This window comes from Tursiops truncatus, chromosome 18, assembly GCF_011762595.2.
Source record: "Tursiops truncatus isolate mTurTru1 chromosome 18, mTurTru1.mat.Y, whole genome shotgun sequence".
Classification (NCBI taxonomy): Eukaryota; Metazoa; Chordata; class Mammalia; order Artiodactyla; family Delphinidae; genus Tursiops; species Tursiops truncatus.
The window spans coordinates 5089426-5104049 of NC_047051.1; the positions used below are offsets into that span (position 1 = coordinate 5089426).

Consider the following 14624-nt stretch of genomic DNA (forward strand, 5'->3'; position numbering starts at 1 on the left):
ATCAACCAACATAGGCTAAAAGAATCAACATAATATTACTATGTTGAATTCTTTTTTAGTAAAAAATTAAAATGTACATCAGGGAATAAATTAGTCATAAAAACATAAAAATGACATTAACTAATTTGCTTGTTGGCTAAGGATGACTTACCTTGCCAAGTTCTTGGTGAAAAAAGAACTTAGGATTAAAAGCAAAGATGACATATTAATATGTGGTGTGACACAGGAAACAATTTGTTCTACTGACTGAAATCCCCTGATACTTCACTGCTTAATGGTAGTTTCAACGCCAGTTAACCTACGTCGTATGCAATCTGAGGTATATTATGTGATAAATTTGCACTTGCCGTCCCAGTCATGGTGCCCTGCTTCTGACCGATCTTACACATTTGTAGTGCCATCCCAAAAATTACGTCTCTGAAATGTAGTCTCAAGGATAATCCAGTGTCTTAAAAAAATGACCTCTACTCTACACTGTTTGGGAGAAACTGGATTTCAAAATATATATGTATGATTTGAATATTCTCTCCCTATAATACAGATTGCAGAGAGATAGATCTGCACAGCATATATAAATAACATCTCTGCAAACTCCACAAACTTCAATACTATTTCATGCCATTAAGAGAAAAAACCCACTGATGCAATTTTAATATTAACTTTTAAAGGTGACAGGGTAATCTAAGACACATCTTTAGGCTTTATTCATATGTACATCAGGGTATTATGAGTCAAGAGGATCCTGAGCGCTGTTCTCGACTCTGGAAGACTCTTATTTAATTGAAACTGTCTGTTCACAAAGCAGTAACTTTGTCTTATTCCTGTTGGGCTGACCCCGAAGATGAGTGTGAAGTACAGTGTGTGTGGGTGAAAACGGAGTTTTGGAATTGAGCTCCTTGCCTGTAAATGTTCCCTAAATACTTGTGTATATGAAACCTGTATAATAAAAAGAAGTATTCTCAATAAAAAAAAAGAAACCCACTATAATTCAATTAAACAGATAAGGCATGTTATAAATGTCCATCCCAGCTCGCATTATTCCACACTCCCATTGCTTCTGGCTTACTCAGAGCAGCAGAGTGCACGTGTGTGTGTGTGCGCGTGCGCGCACACGCACCTCCTCTAAGACAGCAGCCTGCTCCAGTTTGGTGCAGGGCTAGCAAGGAATGCTCCCCTCACATAACGGTTTCCATACCTCCTGCTGCTGCAGCACCAGGGGTCAAAAAATCACCTCCAAAAGCAGCAGCTATGTCCATTCTGAATATTTACAGTCTCTGGTATGTGCCAAACACTGAACAGGGAGATAAGGGAGGTGGGGAGAGGACAGTTAAGAGAGCCCATTGTTGGATCATATGGTAGTTCTATCTTTAGCTTTTTAAGGAACCTCCATACTGTTCTCCGTAGTGGCTGTATCAATTTATATTCCCGCCAACAGTGCAAGAGGGTTCCCTTTTCTCCACACCCTCTGCAGCATTTACTGTTTGTAGATTTTTTGATGATGGCCATTCTGACCGTGTGAGGTGATACCTCACTGTAGTTTTGATTTGCATTTCCCTGATAATTAGTGATGCTGAGCATCTTTTCATGTGCTTTTTGGCCATCTGTCTGTCTTTGAAGAAATGTCTATTTAGGTTTGAAGAAATGTCTGTTTAGGTCTTCTACCCATTTTTTGCTTGGGTTGTTTGTTTTTTTTGATACTGAGCTGCATGAGCTGTTTGTATATTTTAGAGATTAATCCCCTGTCAGTTGCTTTATTTGCAAATATCTTCTCCTGAAACTAACACAACATCGTGAATCAACTATACTCCAATAAAGATTAAAAAAAAAAGAATGCCCATTGTGAAAACTCAATGAACTAAATATTCTCAGAAAGTTGTGCACCGGGTGCTGTGTGAATGCAGAGAAAGAGGAGGAGAGCTGGCATCTAACTCAGTTTGGCTTTGTAGCCAGAAATACTTTCAAGAGGGGACACAACACGGCTGCTGGGCTGTGACAGGAAGCACTGGCCAGAGAGGAAACGGACAAGGGCCTCTTCACGTCCTGAGTGTGCACGGCACATTCGGGAATGTGAGCCGGTGAAACATCTGAGGCAAGAAAATGAACTCAGAGTGGAGGCATTCTGAAACCTGGGGTCCTGTACCAGATCAGAAAGGGCAGACACCACGTTAATGCTGCTAGCATTTGTTTCAGTGATAAAATCCTCTTCCGATCATATATATATATATATATATATATATATACACACACACACACACACACACACACACACACACATATATATACATATATTTATATTTATATACATATATTTTTGCTATTTTATTACTTGGAGTATTTATCAGAAAAACAATATTAACATTTTAAGAGATTTAACAAGAACTGCCATGAATTATGAGGGGGTGGGACAAGATTCAGATGGCCTGGCTGAGTCAGATAAACTGTTTTTCAAAACAACTTAATAAAATAATAATAGCAGCTTGTGATCTAAACTATCGGTACAGCATTAAGACAGTAGACACTACTTCCTGTAGTTTGTAACTCATGGGGCTTACACTCTCTGAGCACCATAGCTTTTGTCAGTCCAAGGTATGTGAGATTATGGAGATAAACATCATTTACGTCAGGCAAACAGACCACTTCAATCTCTAGGTATTTTAATACAGAATGTCCACAGACTCGTTTCCTACTCAACTAGCAAGAGAATTCATATATCCCTTGCTCTTCTTTGTTTGTGATAGTATTTATCCTAATTTTTTTCTCAAGAATATACACTGCAATTCTGGCCTCCCACATAATGACTAAGGAAGCATTTCTCTTAAGACTATTATATTTTAGCTATTTTCTGACTCTCTAAATAACTTTGATTATTTTCCTATCACAAAATATTTTCATAAGGAAAAAGAACACGTTCCCATTTAAAATACCAAATAACAACCGCATTATCAACAGCCCCAAAATGCCTCTGTGTTACCATGACACAAACATTAAATGAAAATTTATCACGGGTAGATCACTAACACGTGCATATAAATATTGATTAAACAGTTTCAAGACCATACAGTCTAAGTAGCTAAGAGTACACACCCTGGAGCCAGTCTGTGAGGGTTCAAGTCCTTGTTCAGTCACTTACCAGCCCTGTGGCCTGACTGAATTTCTCTGTGGCTGTTTCCTCCTCACGTGTAAAATGGGGGTAGTTAACAGTGCCGATCTCAGAGGGGTGATACAGAGAATAAACAGGCACATTAACAGGTGCTGAATAAATGTCAGCTATTACTACTATTACTAAAGATAAAGAAACAGATGTTCAGACAGATTTTATGATTTGCCCAAAGCTGCACAACTTATAATTGCTCAGTAAGAAAGAAGGAAGATGAATCCAGTTCTTTCTTGTTTCAAAATAACCCGACAGTAAATTAAGTAATTATAGGAAAGAGGAACGGTGTTTCATGTAAGCCTGAGTGTATGGATTTTTTAAAGACGAAGGCAGCCTACGCCTGTTTTCCAATCCCCAAGCCCACTCCTCTCTGCCCAGCTCCGGCAGGTGACTTGATTTCCACTTTGTGAGCAAGCCCACTCCTAACACCTCACAAGGCTTCCTACACTACTGTCCCTCCCCCGAAGCTGTGAGCTCCTTAAGAGGTGGACCTCCAGCAGGGGAGAAGCTCAATAAATGCTGAATGACCAACTGGGTGACCAAAGTTAGGTGGCCAGAAATACATTCATGTATACAGGAGGATATGCCCATGTTTAATTTTGATTTCAGACATTCTATTAGCACAATTTGAAATACTAAAATACAAGTTAAATAATAGTCTTAAATATTTTCCAAAATATAAAGATAAAATGTAGCATTACGTGTATCTTTACAAGCTATATTATCCGTGTAGCTAATATAACAGTCATATAACAGGAACAGTAAACAGATGGATGCTATCAAATCGGCTGGGAGGGAATTCCCTGGTGGTCCAGTGGTTAGGACTCTGCACTTTCACCACCGAGGGCCCGGGGTTCGATCCCTGATCCGGGGACTAAGATCCCATGAGTCGCGTGGCGCAGCCCAAATAGATAGATAGATAGACAATCAGTTGTCTCATACTTTCTCTCATTTAAAAAATAAATAAATTGGCTGGGAATATTACAACACATTTAAGATAACATCCTGAAAGATAATCAGTGCAGTGGAGAGGGAGTTATAAGACTGTTTACTACCTAACTCCAGTTATGATTAACGTGCTTGCTTTTCCTGGCCTATGAGACAAGACTATCCTGCTACATCCTGAAGACTCTCAGAACGAGCTACGGTTTTTCACAGTTAATTTGCACACACTCCCAAACTATGTTATTCAGACCATTTCTCTTAATGTTACTTTTGACTCAGGCTGAAAGAGTCCTCACTGGCCCTAAACTAGGAGATCCAGCCCCAGATAAAAGAAGATGAGCTAAGGGTTACCACCAAAGTACGGTTAGGTGGGGATCATCTTTGGTTCCTCTGACACATCAGTGCTGAGTCTGAGGATACCCCTCCCCATGCATCCCAGCAAAATCCTACTCACGCCTTAAGTCTTAGCTCCACCTCCACCCCCTCCGTCAGATCCCATCGGCCTCCTTCCCGCTCCCAGTTCGCCCCCTCTTTCCCTTCTGTTCCTGCTGCTTTTTACACACGCCTTCGTCTCATCAATGACTACACTTGCGTGCTTGCTTATCTGTCTCCTTACCGCTTGGAGGTTACGGTGAAGACAGTATCTATCTCTTGTGTTCCCAGGTCTTGGCACATATTGTACAATTAAAAAAAAAAGTTCTCAGGCTCATACTGGAGCCTGAAATGTATGAGAGTCTTGAGATGTATTATATAACTAAGTAAATTTATGAGAAACCCTTGCACATTAATTTGTGGCACTGCAAACCGATCAACATACTGGACCCTGCCCTATGATTACAGACAAACTAGGAATAAGATATTACTTCCTTTAATCTTCAAAAGTCTGAGGGAAAAAAAGGGGTTTTTTTGTTTAATGATGTCAACACAAGAAAATTTTCTTATTGTATATGTTACATATCAGCTTTCATAGCTACCTTTGTATAAAGCAGTGGTTGTCAAACTTTGACACCTAAGGATCCCTTTATCCACCCTGGATAAGTTTGGCTGTTTCTTAAAAAAACAAAACAAAAAAACAAACAAAAAAAACTACCATACAATCCAGCAACTCCACTACCCGGCATTTATCCCAAAGAAATAAAAACGTTCACACAAAAACCGGTACAGCTTTATTTGTAATGGCCTCAAACCAGAAACAACCCAACTGTCCTTCAACAAGTGAACAGTTAAACAAATGATGGCATATCCACACCACACGGCTCAGCAATAAAATAGAACGATCTACTGATGTGCACACCAGCCTGGGTGGACCTCAAGGAATTATGCTGAGTGAGAAAGCCAATCCTCAAAGGTTGCATATTGTATTTTCCATGTATATAATGTTCTTGAAATGACAATGCAATTAAGTAAATTAATTAAAATGTTTGTTAATAAAAAATAAACCCATTACATGTTAACATTTTTATGAAAAATAACTTTTTTCAAAATAAAAAAATATATAGTGCGGAGAGAAGCACTGTTGATGTAGAATGTATTTTCCAAATCTGGAGTCTCAAATCTGCTTTCAACCTTTTGTGACATCACATGTCAAGTTTCCTCTGGAAAACTCTACGGAACACTCATGAGAGAATGAGAATGAAAAGGGTAGGTAAAGTATTGTGTTACTGGGAAAATAATTTTGACCTTGTGGACCCAATGAAAACACAGGGTCCTGGGTCACACGTGGACAAGCAGTACAGAGCACTGAAGGGTTCTGACACCCCTCTTCCACAAGAAGAAGTACCAGTCAGTAACCAACAAGACTTTTAAAAAAGACAAAAACTGGAAAAGGCCTACTGTGGAGGTGAGCCCATACTGGAGGAATCTGTCTTTCCTGGAATGAAGCTCTTTCTCCAGAGCCTTCTCCCACTGAAGAAGCATATCTGGATATCACTGTACAGGAATATTAAGCATATTAAATGAGACCCTTACATAAATTCTATTCTTAATCAAAACATTTCCTATATGTCATGAGGAAAATGACCAAATACCAGTTTTCCAACAATTCCACATCTATTATTTATAATTCTCATTGTCTACGTAAAAGTGTAATTCAGCACACTTAGCTATTTGTCTCCTATTCCTTTTTATCAAGTAGAAATATTTGAAAAGCCATTTAAAAATTCTTAAGCTGCTACTTGTAGTGAGATGTGCCCTATTTAATAATCTAGAAAATTAGTAAGCTAAGCAAAAAAAATGCTAGAAGCTATGAAACTTAGGCTCTGAGCTCCATGCCAGCTGGGTAACTAGGTCACTACACAATTCCTTTTCATTCATCACATGTTTATCCAGTGTCTACGAAGTGCTGGTATTATATAGATATTCTGGTGCCTAGGCTTCCTGTCTACACACTATCAGCTTTGCTTAAATAGTAATAAACCACACATCATATACACACAGTTTAAATCTAGCTCCAAAATTCTCATTTTATATCTTTTTATACACAATATTTACTGATATGTTATATTTACGTTTTAGTCCTGACATCTGTTATTGTTTTTTGATAACTTTAATAATCTCCTAAATATTTTACAAAAAGGAGGTTAAATTGTGGCTGGCAGAGAATTTACAAATTTCAAATGTCCTTCTACTTTAGTTTTTCTAATTTTGAACCACTAATCTATGATGAAAACTTTTTTTTTTTTAATGCAAAAACCAAACTGGATTACCTACCCAATTCCTGCAGGCTCACAGAGTTATACTAGAGTTATACTTCTTAAAATACTACTAAATTATGTTACCTTACAGTAATTTAAAAACAGAATTGATATAAAACTATTTCAAAAAGGAAATACACCATATGGAATGCTAAACATTTCCATACAGCTAAATACCCAGACAGACCTCCACCAATAAGAAAAGGCTTCTGTGGGAAGGGGTCTTCCAGGAAAGACACACTCCCACAGCACGTGACCTCTTCTCAGCAGCACTCCTCACCAGCCAGCCGAGATGGGGCAATTTCTAACATCTTAAAGAATGTCACAAATTCATAAGAGTTGCACAATACATTTAACAATGCGGGGTGGGTTTTGAGGGGAAGTAGTTTTCATTGGTTTAGTTTTATTGCATGCCATGTTCACCGGCTGGATATAATTTTAATACTTCTTTATATGACATTCAAAGGCAAGGGTTCTGATTTAAATAAATAATCTGTTTTCTTCTAAAGGATGAAACCTCTCAAACATTTACGTTCTTGCACAGTAAATTTAGAAAACATTTGTTTTCAAGTGATTGATAAATTCTTATTTTCAAGGTCTTTTCAATCTCTAATTTCTGTAACTGTGGACCAAAATCCCTCTGCTCACTCTCAGTTATCCAAGGAAGTAAAGGGCATCAAAAAGAGCACTGGCCGTGGGTTCAAAATTTGCTTCTGCCATGCACTCACTAGCAATGTGGCACCGCAACGCGGCACAGCAATTAGAAGTCTATAAATCTCAACTTCCTCATGTTAGAAATGGCATCTTGCTCGTGGCGCAGGATTACTATGAAGCTAAAAATGTTACACTGCCAGAAAAACCTCTTACAAACCACAAGGCATTATAACACAAACTTATGACTAGATTAATGACTGTAAAGGACGATGTAGATAAGAACAGACAGCTGGCCTAATCTGTGGCCCGAGCTCCTTCCACGAGACTGGTCACGGGAGGCCTGTGTCTGATTCCTGGCTCTGAGACCGGCAACCAGGCCACCAGCTCAGCCCTTCCCCACTCTAGACTCCACTCTCTGAACCTACAGACCAGTGGGCCAAGCCAGATAAACTCTAAAGTTACTTATAGACCCCCAATGCCATGATTCTAGAAACGTTCTTTGAGCACACATTTTTCCCCCCAAAACAGAACAAACAGTTTTCTTTACTATTATCCAGCATTGTATTAACTATAAAAATGATCTAAATCCAAAGCTTATCAGGAGAGGTTTTTGTGTGTTTCTTTTTTGTTTTTTGATTTTGTTCGTTTGTTTGATCTTCATAGTACTGGACACTCTTTTAAGTTCCCGACCTGAAAATTTCTCTTTTTGCAGACAAGCGTATGGACAAGAGAGGAGGGCTAGATATATAATTGAACATCTCTGTATGTTTATTATGGTGGGACAACGTACGAGACTATAGTGCTATAAGACAAAATTTACTTTTCTTACTGGCTCTCCTACAGTGCTATTTAGGAGATGCTGCGACATCTATCTGAAGGACTAATATGGTTAGTTCGTCTGCTTTCTCTGAAAGGCAAGCACAGGTTAATTGTCAGTAGTATAAATAGACGTTTTAGATGGCAGATTTTGCTCCACACTCAAACATATTTTTCCATTCAAGAAACATCTAAAGCTACAGAAAAAGAACAAACTTTTCAGTCTTACTTCCTTCAATAACTGCAAAGAAATCAGCAGGACACTGCTACTCTGTGATCAAACCCACACAATAAAATAAATGAAGTGGAACTAAACCACAGTCAGGAAAGGTTTTATGGTGGTGGTACTACTAATAATTAAGGGTCCCAGACTTCATTATCTTAACTATCAGTAAGGTATAAGAAATTTAAATGCTGCAGCTTTCCAAGCTAATTAGGGACACCGATAATTAAAAGAACAGATATTATTTAAGATGCTCAATTTGTCCCAGTTATAATCTAATGTATATAAAAATGATCAGCTCAAGAATGACTCTGGACCAGACTCAAGGGACCATCACCGAATGGCCAGATCTTGTGCTTTCTCAAGACCAGCCTAACAGGCACCAGTGTCAGGGGCAGGAACCAAAGCCTTGTTAGCCTTGGTATTTATCCAGAATGAGTCTAGTGTGTTGCCAGAGGTCCTTCTAATTTATTAACAATGAGTTGTTTGAGTTAAATACAGTTCCAATACTGAGAAAAATTAAAAGAGAAATCCTCATATAATGTAACTCATTATCCAGATTCAGATACATCACAGATAAAACCACCCTTTAAAATATAAATGCCTATGTTACATGACAGGAAATAAAATGTACTATAAAGCCAGAAATTATAAGGGGCTGTACTATGTTAAATCATTAGGATGATCAACAATGCACCCTAAATTATATTAGTTTCCCATGTTTCAGAAACCGAGTCAAACAAAATCCCAGGTTTTACATGTTATGTAGTTATTACCTGCCTTTTTAACATTTCCACTAGGAAACTTTTACAAACAAAATATTCAAGAGCAAACTAATTACTCATATCCCTAACCTTCAAACCTGACCTCCTTTTCAATCTCCTATCCTCCCTCTTTTCCATCCATCCATCGGTCCGTGTTACTGAGAATCTCCTATGTGCCAGGCACTGTTCTAGGGCTAGGAGTTCAGCCCTGAACAAAAACAAAAATCTCTCCCCTTGTGAAGCTTACATTCTGGGGGAGAAGACAGACAACACACACACAAAATAAATAAAATACTGGGAGGATAGCTTTTTAAATAGGGTGATCGGGGAAAACGCACTATTAAGGTGGCACTTGAGTTAACGCCAAAAGGACATAACTAGAAATCCACACGGTTATTTGGGGTAAAATGTTTATTATAGACAAATGAAATAATAAAGGCCCTGAGCTGACAACGTGGCTGGTATGTTCAATGAACAATCAGGAGGCCCGTGTGGATGAAATGAAAAAGCAGAGAGAAGGAAATGGATCAGACCAGTAACGGGGGCTAACTAAACCCTATAGAACTTTGGTGTTTACTCTGTGTAAGAATCCTAACAGGATCGCTCTGGCTGCTACACTGAGAATAATCTTAAGTGGCCAAAGGCAGAAGCAATCAAGAGCCTACTGAAATATTATAAGGAAGAGATGATGGTGGATTGAACCAGGGTGGACACGGTTGAGATAGTGACTCATTTCTGCATCTACTTTGAAGGCAGACTGGTGTGACTTGCTGATGAATAAAATGTGTGCCCGGGCTCCTGGTGGTGGGAGAAGTCAAGGACGACGCCAAGGTTTTTAGTCTGAACTAGAAAGATAGAATTAATATATTTGAGGTGCGATAGTCTGTAAGAGAGTAGGTTTAATGGGTATGGCCAAGTTCAAACAGCTTATATTTGAAATGCCTATTAGACATCCAAGTAGACACACGGAGTAGGCAGGCAGCTAAGTATACAAGTCCAGTTCAAGGGAGAGGACTGGACTGATGATATAAATTCAGGAAGCACTGGTGTACAGAACAGAAAGCCATTCGATTGGGAAAGATCACCAAAGGAGAGTGGCTGAGTGAAGTAGAAGAGAAGGGGGCTGAGGACTGGGCCTTGGGGCATTTCAATATTACAAGGTCTGGGAGATAAGGAGGAACCAAACCGAGCAGGAGTGGTTAGCATGCAAGAAGCCGATCAGGAGAGTGTGGTGTGGAAAAACCAAATACAGAAAGTCTTTCAAGGAGGAGGGAATGATTAGCTGTGTCAGATCCGGCAGGCAAGTAAAATAAGATTAGGACTGAGAATTAAGCATTGGATTTAGCAACACGGCACTCACCAGTGACCTTGACACAGAGTTTTGGTGGACTGGTGAGAGCAAATGCTTCCTGGGAAAGAGTTCAGGAGACAGGAATTAGAGCATGAACAATTCTTTTGAGAAATTATGCAATATGGGAAGGGGGAATTTTTGTATTCTGGGAGGAACTGAGACTCTAATAGTGATCCCCCCAACATTTAACAAAGGCAAAGATGTACACGTTTATCATTTGCATCTATACACATCCCTAATTCCTTTCTTCTTGCGTCAGACCTCTCCCTCTGCTGTCTCAAGGCTAATTTCTCCTCCACCTGGGCTCAATATTCCATTCCTTTGGCAACCTTTGTCATTTATCTCATCTTTCTTTATTTAACCTCTAACCTTTTCCCCTCAGCATAAAAAAGTTCATGTTTCAACAACAATGAAAACAAAACATTCTCCTACAGTTGTTACCCTTTCCCCCACCTTCATTTCATCTCCAATATTTCTGAAATATAAGACCATGCTTGCAGTCTCTGATTCCTGACCAAAAGGGCTTCTTTCTACCTCTACCAGCCACTGAGCCTGGTTCTACTGTGGTCATGGTCGTCATGACGGGCTGCCAAATCTAATGGTCACGTCTCAGTTCCAAACCCTGCTTGATCTCTCTGCAACGTCACCGACTCCTCTTGCCGTGAAACTCTTTGCTCCCTTGCCTTAATTATACCACTCTGCTCTGGTTCTCATACTATTTACCACTCTTTTGTGATAGCTGTCCAACTTTTTCCTTTAGGCAAACTCTAAAAAGTTTAAACTGTTGGGCCAAGTGAAAAGAAGTCTTCTGATTCACTTCATTAAACTGCTCTCCAAAACGGTGAACAAAATTTTGATTCCTACTAGCAATGCTAGTATGTTAACTTCTCCCAAACTGTTCTAATCCTGGTTAATTTTATTCATTTTAAATATTTATAAATCTTAAAGTTGAAAATACAAAAATAACATCTCATTTTTTCTTTAATTTGCATCTCTTTGATTCTAGCTAAATTAAATTTATGATTATAATCCTTACTCTGGTGAAGTGCCTCTAGATCCTTGGCCTCACTTTTTTCCTACTGAATAGTAGTGTTGTTCTTAATTGATATGAACTTAATATATTATGATAACAATCCTTCATCACATTATTATAATTACTTTTCCTCCTGTTTGCCTTTTAGTTGTCTACTGGCATAAAGAAGTTGTCAATTTTCATGTAATTGAATACATTCATGTTCCCTTTAAAAATTCTTCCACTACTTATCCCCTCCTCCTTAACAAGTTGAGATGAAGATTTGCCTCTGTATTCTTCATTTGCATAGTTTAAAAAAAATGATTACACTCTATTCTGACTGGAATGCAGTATGAGAATAGATCTTTCTCTCCCAGTACTTAAATAATTGTCCTAATTCCAGTACATCTAACTCACATTTATGTTCAAAAACCATGTCATTACTGCCCTCTAAATGATCCTATTACTGTAGTTGCTAATGGCCCTTCTATACTCCCCGTACGCTATAACTACAGCCAGAGAATCCTGTGTCTCTCTCACCCTGAGCCTCATTTTCCACACCCGGTCACCAGGTTCCTATTGATTCTACCTCCAGAATATGTTACTTATGCCTCCTCTTTCCTCTCCCCCTACCACTACTCTGTTATTTATTACACTTGCTCATTTAGCCATCACTCAAAAGGTTTTCCCATCTTCTTCTTCTCCTGTCTGTCCTTTACAACACTGGCATCCAAGCACCAGCGATATTATTTTCCCTGCTGAATACTCTTCTGTAGCCCCCAATTGTTTCTACAAAATGAAAGCCAAAGTCTCAAGCTGGCACTTAAGTCTCCCAGCTCTGGCTCCTCTAGTTTCATTTCCTGACACAATTCCACACATTCCATGCTAAACCAAACTACTTACACCTTCTGACCTCAGCATGTTCTCCCTTCGCCTGGAGCGTGCTCTCCCACCTTGCTGGCCTGCAGAACGCCCGTCCATTTAATGGCCAGCAGCTGTGAAGCTCTTCCTGATCCACCCAAACATAACTACTCATCCTGCCCCTTACGTCACTGTCGTACTATTACAGTCACTGGGTTCCTCACTGCTGGGGTCAGCAATCACTTGTTTGCATGGGTCTTCCCTGCAGACTGAATATCCCTTTAAAGACAGGAATCAGACATGTGCACACCGCTGTATTTAAAATAGATAACCAACAAGGACCTACTGTAGAGCACAGGGAACTCTGCTCAATATCCTGTAACAACCTAAATGGGAAAAGAATTTGAAAAGGAATATATAAAACTGAATCACTTTGCTGTACACCCAAAGCTAACACAGCATTGTTAAACAACTATGCTCCAATATAAAATAAAAATAATTAAAAAAAAGACAAGAATCAAACCTCATCTCTATAACCCTAGCATTTGGAGCATGTCTGACATAGTTTGTGGTTAATCTCAACAATCAAAGACGGAATGAATGAACAAATTTCCTCAAATTTCACCTGCCTCACCAAATCCTGACTGTAATCCCTAGAATTTGTATTCCCACTGCCTCTGTCCTAATTCAGGTTCCTGTTACTTCTTGATTACCTCATCTCTGTCCCTTCACCTCTCCATCGCAAAAGGTGATCTCTTAACAAACAACTATGATTCTGTCATTTCCCTCCAGAAGAAAAATCTGGTTCTAGGAGAGAGACCAGGCTTCTTAACAGGACCTGTCTGTCTCTATCATTCCGACCCCACACCCCACACGCTGTGCTTGAGCTGGACACTGCGCCAAACCATTCCTTGATCACGAGCCGCATACCTTGACGTTCCCCAAAGCGGTGAGCTAGTCTCTGTGACCAGGAGAGTATCTTCCTGCTATGGCTCCCTCCTGTCTCTCCCTTACTTCCCGCTCCTTTCACCTACTCTGTCCCTCCCCATTCCCTACACCACACTCCCTTTACTCTCCTCACCAAGTTCTCAAGGCTTCCTTTGTGTTATATACTTTTCTTCTTCTTCTTCTTCTTCTTCTTCTTTTTTTTTTTTTGCGTTACGCAGGCCTCTCACTGTTGTGGCCTCTCCCCGGCTGCGGAGCACAGGCTCCGGACGCGCAGGCTCAGCGGCCATGGCTCACGGGCCCAGCCGCTCCGTGGCATGTGGGATCTTCCCGGACCAGGGCACGAACCCGTGTCCCCTGCATTGGCAGGCGGACTCCCAACCACTGCGCCACCAGGGAAGCCCTCTATATTCTTTTGATGGTCCTTTGTAGAGTCACCATTCATCGCCTAAGCTTACTTTTATAGTATTTTATACTTTACAAATTTACAGGCTAGTTTTACCTGTAAATTTTACCTATGAGATTTACCATTTTCAGATACAACATAAGGAGAGAACTATGGGAAGAGGAAACTATCTTCAAATCATACTGTAGAAAAGGGTTACTTCTGGAAAATTTTCCTGTACAACATCTATTTTAAAATATACAGTGTAGATTCTTGTTAGGTTTCTCAAAGACTGACAGTTCTTGAACTTGTCCTTAAATATTGTGCTTTGTTGTCCTGATAGGGGCCTCCAGCTACAGATAAATTATTATGAGAAGCTCTTAAGAAGTGGTAATAATTATCATTAGATATTTCAGTGGTTTTATCACCAATATTAAGATATTTAAGTGAGGACAATCTAAAAACCAAGAGATTTCACAATTCTTAACTGTTCCTATATCCTAGCTCTAAATAAAACATAAAATCTAATGGTCTTGTTGAAAGAACACTTCTTAAAATTTCAGAATTAAATTGTATACATAAAACAGCTACTATCTGACAAAGTCACATTCTACTCCTCCAAAATTTATATATTTTTGCTTCTTCAAATTTCTCTATTTAGAGAGCTGAGTTAGGATTTTTTACTTTAAAATATCTGTTGCTTAGGAGTCCAATATGAGAAACTGTTCTGGTTCTAGAAACAATCTGATTTAATCTGGACTAATCTATAAATGATTACAAACATAAACCTTAATACTTTAGAAAAAAACCTATAGGATAGA

General features: G+C 39.2%; 1 protein-coding gene across 6 annotated transcripts in view; it reads right to left on the reverse strand.

Annotated features, from left to right (window-relative positions):
* LNX2 (ligand of numb-protein X 2) overlaps positions 1-14624 on the reverse strand; it is an 86482-nt gene that overhangs the window by 44720 nt on the left and 27138 nt on the right. The gene's annotated exons all lie outside the window — the stretch shown is intronic.